This window comes from Bos indicus, chromosome 18 (genome assembly GCF_029378745.1).
Source record: "Bos indicus isolate NIAB-ARS_2022 breed Sahiwal x Tharparkar chromosome 18, NIAB-ARS_B.indTharparkar_mat_pri_1.0, whole genome shotgun sequence".
NCBI lineage: Eukaryota > Metazoa > Chordata > Mammalia > Artiodactyla > Bovidae > Bos > Bos indicus.
In genome coordinates, this window is record NC_091777.1 from 26,754,780 (window position 1) to 26,763,177 (window position 8,398).

At 43.1% G+C, this 8,398-nt stretch overlaps 1 pseudogene; it reads right to left on the bottom strand.

The window, feature by feature from the left end:
* Positions 1 to 1,134: 1,134 nt before the first annotated feature.
* Positions 1,135 to 1,235, bottom strand: LOC139177432 (U6 spliceosomal RNA; annotated as a pseudogene).
* Between the last annotated feature and the right edge of the window lie 7,163 nt (positions 1,236 to 8,398).

The window sequence follows — 8,398 nt, forward strand, 5'->3', positions numbered from 1 at the left end:
ATCAAACGGAAGGATCGTACCACACACCACCAAGGCCAGGAAGAGATCAACTTTCAAAATTTGAAGAACAGTTCCTGATGAGTGCATATTGCACCACTGTAAAAAGTCAAAAATATTGAAATAGAACCATCGTAATTTGAAGACCATCTCTATCTGGCTTTCTCTCACATGCAGGATACACACACCCTTTTCCAAGCATTCTCCAAAGTCTCATCCTGTTATGATATCAGGTTCAGGCTCTTTGAGAGATGCCTTTTTAAAAATGTTATTGTATTTGTTTATTTATTTTTGGTTGCCCCGGGTCTTCACTGCTGGGCATGGACTTTTCTCCAGCTGCGGTGGTCAGGGACTACTCTGTGTTGCAGTGCATGGCTTCTCTTGGTGCAGGACACAGGCTCCAGGCACGCAGGCTTAGTAGTTGAGCTCCAGCGCTCTAGAGCATGGGCTCAGTCATTGTGGCACATGTGCTTAATTGACCCAATGCATGTGGAATCTTCTCTGACCAGGGATCAAACCCATGTCTCCTGCATCGGCAGGTAGATTCTTATCTACTGCACTACCAGGGAATACCAAGAGACGCCTCTTTTTTCCCTTGAGTTCCCTGTTGCAGCTGCTATTGGACCATCCTCTTAGAAGTCTTAGAAGCACTACTGTCTAGCTGAGAGGAGTGATGAGGCAGGCCCTTAAGATTCCTAGGGAGATTTTTGTATACTTGAAAAGGTTTTGAAGCATCATCTTAATTCTTTCTGAGGTCAGAAACTTCTGTCTTACAGTCCATGCACCTGATTCCCTATTTTACTCTTAGGAGGCTCCACGTTCTGATTCTGTCTACTTGTTTCCTCTTAATGTCGTTTTACTTTTTCTCAAACCCACCTCACTCACTTCCATATTTCTTGTAAGGTTGAATCTAGAGGCTTGATGGGATTCAGGTTAACTGTTTTGGCAAGAATACTTCGTAGGTGATTCGGCATACAACATGCTGCATGGCATCTGTAGACACACACTATCCGGTTATCTCGTCAACAGTGTGTTAGGTTTGATCACTTGCGTAGGTGGTGACCATCAGCTCTTTCCTTTGTAAAAATACATTGTCTTCTTTGTGATTAGCCTGTAATCTGTGGGGTGATACTATAAAAAAATATGTAATGCTTCACAGGTTCACTTTATCCTTGTGCAGGGGCCATGCTAATCTTTCTGATATTCTTCCAGTTTTACTCTGTGCTATGGAAGCAAGCGCTGATCTGGGTTTCATGCATACAGATGTCCCATCTCTTACCCCAGCACCTCCTCCGGTTCCAGGTGTCTGTTGACTGAGCTTAGAATATCCCCCAAATGTTCTAGTTTCTTTGGTAGTAGTTTTTTTTCCCCTATCCATGTTTAAGCTGTGTTTTTCTTTGCTCCAGTTTTTCTATCAATCTGATCCCATCTGCTTTCTATCTCATAGGAATTCATGTATAATCTGCTCTTCTGGTGGCACTCTTTATTGCTTTCCTATGTTTTTATGGGTTTCATGTAGACACATGAAATACAGCAGGGATCCTTAAGAACGTGTGAGGCAGGAAATAGGAAGGGTGGTGTGTATGGCTGTGTTCAATCAGACATCTCCAGCTAATCTTCACTCTTGGAAACTGTATCATTGGGTAACAATGAGAAATTAGCTGCAGATGGAGATGGAAACCAGCTTATTACTGCCTGGTATTAATCAAATTAGGCTTTCCAGGTGGTTCATTGGTAAAGAATCTACCTGCAATGCAGGAGACACAGGCGATGTGGGTTTGATCCCTGGGTCAGGAAGATTCTCTGGAAAAGGAAATGCAAACCACTCCAGTATTCCTGCCTGGAAAACCCTATGGACAGAGGAGCCTGGTGGGCTACAGTCCATGGGGTCGAAAACAGTTGGACATGAGGAACCCACCAGGCTCCTCTGTCCGTAGGATTTTCCAGGCAAGAATACTGGAGTGGGTTGCCATTTCCTTTTCCAGAGAATCTTCCCGACCTAGGGATCAAACTCACATCTCTTACGCCTCCTGCACTGGCAGGCAGGTTCTTTACCAATGGTGCCACCTTGGGGAAGAGACCCTAATCCAATATGGCCAGTGTCCTTATAAGAAAGAAACACCAGGGATGTGCCTGCATAGAGGAAAAGCCATATGACGACATCATCTGCAACCAAGGAGAGAGGCCTCAGGAGAAACTAGCCCTGCTGACACCTTGGTCTTGGACTTTCAGCCTCCAGTACAGTGAGAACTTTTCTGTTGTTTAAGCCACTCAGTCTGTGGTATTTGGTTGTGGTTGTCTTAGCAAGCTAATACACAGATCATGGAAGACAGGTATGACTTAGCAAGGAGTTTAGAATTTATTCTATAACCCAGGGACTTATCTGGTAGTCCAATGGCTAACACTCCTTGATCCCAATGCAGGGAGCCGGGTTCAATCCCTGGTCAGGGAACTAGATCTCACATGCCACAACTAAAGATACTGCATGCGGCAGCTGAAGAAAAGAAAGATCCCGTGTGCCGCAACTAAGACCTGGCACAGCCAAATAATTTTTTTTTAAGAATTTATTCCAAAAACAATGGGGAGCTGCTTGGATTGTAATCAGGGGAGTAACAGGATCAACAGAATCAGATCTCTAGGGTAGAAAGATCACTGTGACTGAGTGCAAAGGAACTTTGGAAGAAGGAGAGAGAAGAGGCAGAGGAAACCTGGTCAGGAAGCATTCTGAGAGTACAGGTGAGAAGTGGTGAGGGATCGAATAAAGGCAACTTTATAGACAAAAGAATGAAAAAAGGTAGACTCAGCAGAATCTATTGAAAGGTTGGATATAGGGATGTGAGAGGAGAAGTAATATTGAATTCTTCCCAGGGGCCTAGATTGGGCAGTGATCGTGGTGGGTATTTGTTCTACTCCTCAGCTTGCCCTTCCCTAAAAGTGCCTAGATTATCATGCAGAAATTGGCCTTCAGTCTCCTCTGCTGTGCAGCCCATGTGCTTTAAGGAAACTGACCCCCTTCCAGCTTTAAAGGTGGGCCATGAGCGCCTGCATGAGTGCTCAGCTGTGTCTGACTCTTTGTGACCCCGTGGACTGTAGCCCGCAAGTCTCCTCTGCCCATGGGATTTCCTAGGCAAGAATACTGCCATTTCCTTCTCCAGGGCCTTGATTGACTTACACTAATTAGCTTATTCCATTGCTCTCACAGTAGTTTGGGGTTCAGGGGTATGTGATCTAAACCTGCCAGTGAGAATCAATGTCAGAATTCTCTACTGAGACCCAGTGATCTCCTTGTTTTGGACAAAAATAAAGACCCTGCAGACCAGACTTAATTGGCAAACATTTTGTGACCCCAGGGGAATGATCCATAATTGGATGTGGCTATGTACAGAGCAAAGCAACCATTAGATTCTTAGTGACATCCTTAGGCTGTTGGACCAATCAACCATGAACTCTCTTAGACTCCAGTTTTGGAGTCTAGACTCCCTTCTCACTTAGGCCAGTTTGAACTGGATTTTCCTGTTATTTGTCATATGAAGACACAGGTCATTGGCAGATGGCAGAGCCATTAACCAGGATATGCAAGGCAAAAGGAGGGACAAGTTTGGAAGAAGAGAAGTTTGGTCCTGAACTTCCACAATCCCACATCTTTTTCTTTCTTTTTTTAAAATTGGAGTATAATTGATTTACAGTGTTGTGTTTCTGCTGTATAACAGTGTGAGTCAGCCATATGTATACATATATCCCTCCGTCTCGAGCCTTCCCTCTCCTCCATCCCCCACCTCTAGGTCATTCCAGAGCACTGAGCTGAGCTCCCTGTGTTATATAGCAGCTTCCCACTAGCTGTCCATTTCACACATGGTAGTATATACATGCCAATGCTATTCTCTCAATCCGTCCTTCCCTCTCCTTTTCCCGCTCCTTCCCACAAGTCCATTCTCTACATCCGTGTCTCTATTCCTGCCCTCCTAATCCCACATCTTTACTAGAAGTTGATCCTTGGGACTGGGGTGACCCCTCCTTGCATTTGTGTGTCTGCTGGAAAAGTCTTACTCACTCTTGAAGGCCCCCTTCTGATACCCCTTCCTCTGTAAAACCTTTGTAAACCCCTCTTCTGCCCAGGTCAGAATCCCCCCAGTCCTTCTGAACTTCTACATTTTGGACAGGGCTCTGTTGGTCTTCCCTGATGGCTCAGACGGTAAAGAATCTGCCTGCAAGGCAGGAGAGCCGGGTTTGATCCCTGGGTCAGGAAGATCCCCTGGAGATGGCAACCCATTCCAGTATTCTTGCCTGGAGGATCCCATGGACAGAGGACCCTGGTGAGCTACAGTCCATAGGGTCACTAAGAGTCGGACACGACTGGATGACTAACACCTTTCACTTTTTCTATCACTTTTATCATCTATCATTTTCTCCACTAGGCACCATTCTCCTTAACAGCCCAGAACATTTCATATCGGTCTATGCAGTCATGTCGGCAGCCCCAGGGCGTCTAATAGGCATCTGAACATCTTTTTAAAAAAATATTTATTTATTTATTTAGGGTTGTATTGGGTCTTTGTTGCTGTGCACAGGCTTTCTCGAGCTGTGGTTAGCAGGGCTACTCTCTGGTTGCGGTATACCGGCTTCTCACTGAGGTGGCTTCTGTTATTGTGAAGCACGGGCTCGAGGACATGCCAACTTTAGCAGTTGCAGCACACTGCCTTAGTTGCCCAGAGGTCTGTGGGATCTCCCCAGACCAGGGATTGAATCCACATCCCCTGCTTTGGCAGGTGGACTCCTAACTACTGGACCACCAGGGAAGTCCGACGTCTGAACCTCTTAGTGAATAAATGACAGCCGTACTTCTCCTTTATTCCCCTCAAACTAATGGACTTGCTTACCACTCCACTACCTTCGGACTGAGAAAAACTCTGGCTCTCAGATCATGAATTAAATTACATAATAAATTACCAGAAAAAGATAAATAGAAAGGAATGGGAGAAAAGGGTATTTTTGTGGGGCTGGGAACACAGAACAAGAAAAGTTGGATTAAATGAGTTACCTCTATTAGAATGATGTGATATCTGCTCCTTTGCCAAGTTAAGAGGGTGACATACACAAAGTCTCTGAATATATAAGATGGATTTACGATTTCTGCCGAAGATGGTGGGAAGAATCTAAAATTGGAGCTACCCACACAGAAGGTCGCATTATGCCCATCAATTTATTTTGATCTCATTGAAGGCGTTTTGAAGCAGTGCTCAAGAAATAGCTCAACCAAGAGAACATTTAAATTATGTAAAAATGAACTCCAGTGATTTAAATCCATTAACCTTATATAATAAGGTTTCAAACATAGTACTGTAATTTAGAAATTAAAAAAGTTTAAGAATTTGAACTCACAAGAGCTAAATTCTAGCAATGTTTGTAGGGGGAATTTGAAGAATAATCATTTATTATTTTCAAGTACATTTAGAAACTTGAATTGGGGAGGCAGGGAGCAAGTGTAGTCAAGCCTTGATCAAGGATGACAATAATGAATGATGATAGTTACTTAACAAATTTTATTGAGTGCTTGCTATGTACCAAGTATCGTTTGGGATGCTGAGGTTACAGCAACGGACAAATGTGCATGAATAATGATGATAAGGAGGATAGTTATTGAACCCTTACTATAGTCCAGGCCCTGAACTAAGTGCTCTTTGAAGACTGGCTCATTCATTCCAGTTACTATCATATATATCATCCCCATTTTACAGATGCAGGAGCTAAGCTTCTGCTAAATAACTCACCCAAGGTTCAAAGCCAGTTAAAGTGTTGGAAGTTGGACTCTACCCAGGCCTGTTTGATCCCAGAGTTACACACCAACTGAGCATTAATGGCTGCTAGGCATGTCTCATAGGTAGGAAACTACGCCAAGCCATTTTAAATCTTCTCTACATTAAAAAAAAATAGCATTTATTTAATTTATTTGGCTGCTCCAGGTCTTAGTTTCAGCAGGTGAGATCTAGGTCCCTGACCAGGGATCCAACCCACACCCCCTGCAATGGCAGCTCTGAATCTTAGCCACTGGACCACCAGGGAAGTCCCTAAATCTTATCTACTCTCTACTTAAGCATTCACCAAACTTTAACAAAAGTATTAATAAGTGAGCAAAACCTGGTCAATGAGCTTCCACTGTGGCACTGGAATGACTGGAGCTCATGGATGTAGAAAGTTAGATGTGGCTGAACCAGTACGTCGGCAAAGTATATTTAACCACTTAAAGGCAGTGTTTTCAATGTTTCACGGCTACCCTCTATGACTGTTGTGATATCTGCACTTGCACTGCTTTTTATTTAAAACTGATTCATTATTTTCATCTCATATTTTAAAGCAGTGGTCCCCAATCTTTCTGGCACCAAGGACCAGTGTTGTGGAAGACAACTTTTCCATGGACTGGGGGGAGGGGGGTCGGGGAGCTGGGAAGTGGGGATGGTTTCGGGGTGATTCAAGTGCATTACATTCATTGTGCACTTTATTACTATTATTATTACATCAGCTCTGCCTCAGGTCATCAGACATTAGAGTCCAGAGGCTGGGGAAAATAATATCACTACTATAAATAAAGTTTATTTATTTTTAAAGGAAAATAATATCACTACTATAAAGTTATTTATATATAGATAATATATATATTGCTATATATATTTATATATAGCAATATATATATTTATATATAGCAATATATATTGCTATATATATATTTATATATATAGCAATAAATAATTAGGAAGTGCCTACCCTGGTGGTTCAGATGGTGAAGAATCTGCCTGCAATGTGGGAGACCTGGGTTCAATCCCAGGGTTAGGAAGATCCCCTGGAGGAGGGCATGGCAACCCACTCCAGTATTCTTTCCTGGAGAATCCCCACAGACAGAGGAGCCTGGTGGGCTCTAGTCCACGGGGTCGCAAAGAGTCAGACACGACTGAGCGACTAAGCACAGCACACAGCACACCATGCACTAAGCAGCAGGGATACACCAGTGAAAGGTACACCAGAAAGAATCCCTGCCCTCACTGATCTAAGCTTCTAGTAGGGGTGACAGTGAGCAAGGTAAGTAAGTAAAATATGCAAGATGTTACTGAGTGGTCAGTGCTAGGGAGGAAAAGGGAGGGGATACTGGGTGTCTGTGGAGGAGGTTTAAAATTGTAGGTAGGATGGCTAGGGAAGGCCTTGGTTACTTGGCTAGAGCTGCATTTATTCAAAGTGACTTTGGAGGTAACTCTAAATGGGACCAGCCATGTGGAAATATGAGAGAAAGGCGATCTAGGGACAAGGAACAGACAGGGCAAAGCCCTGAGGAATGAATGAGTGTGCCTGGGGTTTCAAGGAACAATAAGGAAGCCACTGGCAGAGCAAGACTAGATAGGAAGCTACGGAACAATCTAGGCAAGAGATGATGATGGCCTGAACCAGAGTGATAAGCAATGGTCAGATTCTAGAAATATTGTGAAGGCAGAGGCAGCATTCACTGATGGACCAGTAACAGGGTGTAAGTTCTGGCTAAGCAAGCAACTGGAAGGATGGTTTCCTTAACCACCCCTGTAGGTCCTCCCCAACCCACTACCCCCTGGATTTGGATTTCTATTACTTGCACCACAGCCTCCCCAACTCAAAGGAAGAAATTTAGAAAGCACTGGTATTCAGAAAACAACAACAACAACAACAACCAAAAAGTCTAAAAAGAAATACAAAAGATAAAGTACTGGTATTTAAAAAAAAAATTAAAGCTGCACATTGTTTTGCTTTATCTACAATCTGTGTAGGGATTTCCCTGGCTGCCCAGCGGTTAGGACTTCACTTCCAAAGCAGAGGATGCAGGTTTGATCCCTGGTTGGGGAGCTAAGATCCCATACAACTCTCAGCAAAAAAAAAAAAAAAGTCATAAACTAAAAACCAAACCAGAAGCAATATTGTAACAAATTAAGTAAAGACTTTAAAAATGGTCCATATCAAAAATAATTTTTTTTAAAAGTCTGTGTATGTCACATAGTTCTACAATTCTCCAATTTTGAAATGATTACAGTAGAAAAATTACTCTGCTTTTCAGGGATTCAGCAGATACTTTTCAGAAGACTGAAATTCCATATATTGTAAATATACTGATTATATTTTGAATATTATAGGTATACTGAAATTCTGTTCGACGTAATTCTGGTACATAGACTGGTACTAAGAAACAGAAGCTTTCTTAGAGAAGAGAAGCATTGCTGGCTTTTAAAAGTGAAAGTGAAAGTCACTTAGTCGTGTCCAACTCTTTGCGACCCCATGGAGTCCATGGAATTCTCCAGGCCAGAATACTGGAGTGGGTAGCCTAGCCCCTCTCCAGGGGATCTTTCCAACCCAGGGATCAGACCCAGGTTTTCTGCATTGCAGGCGGATT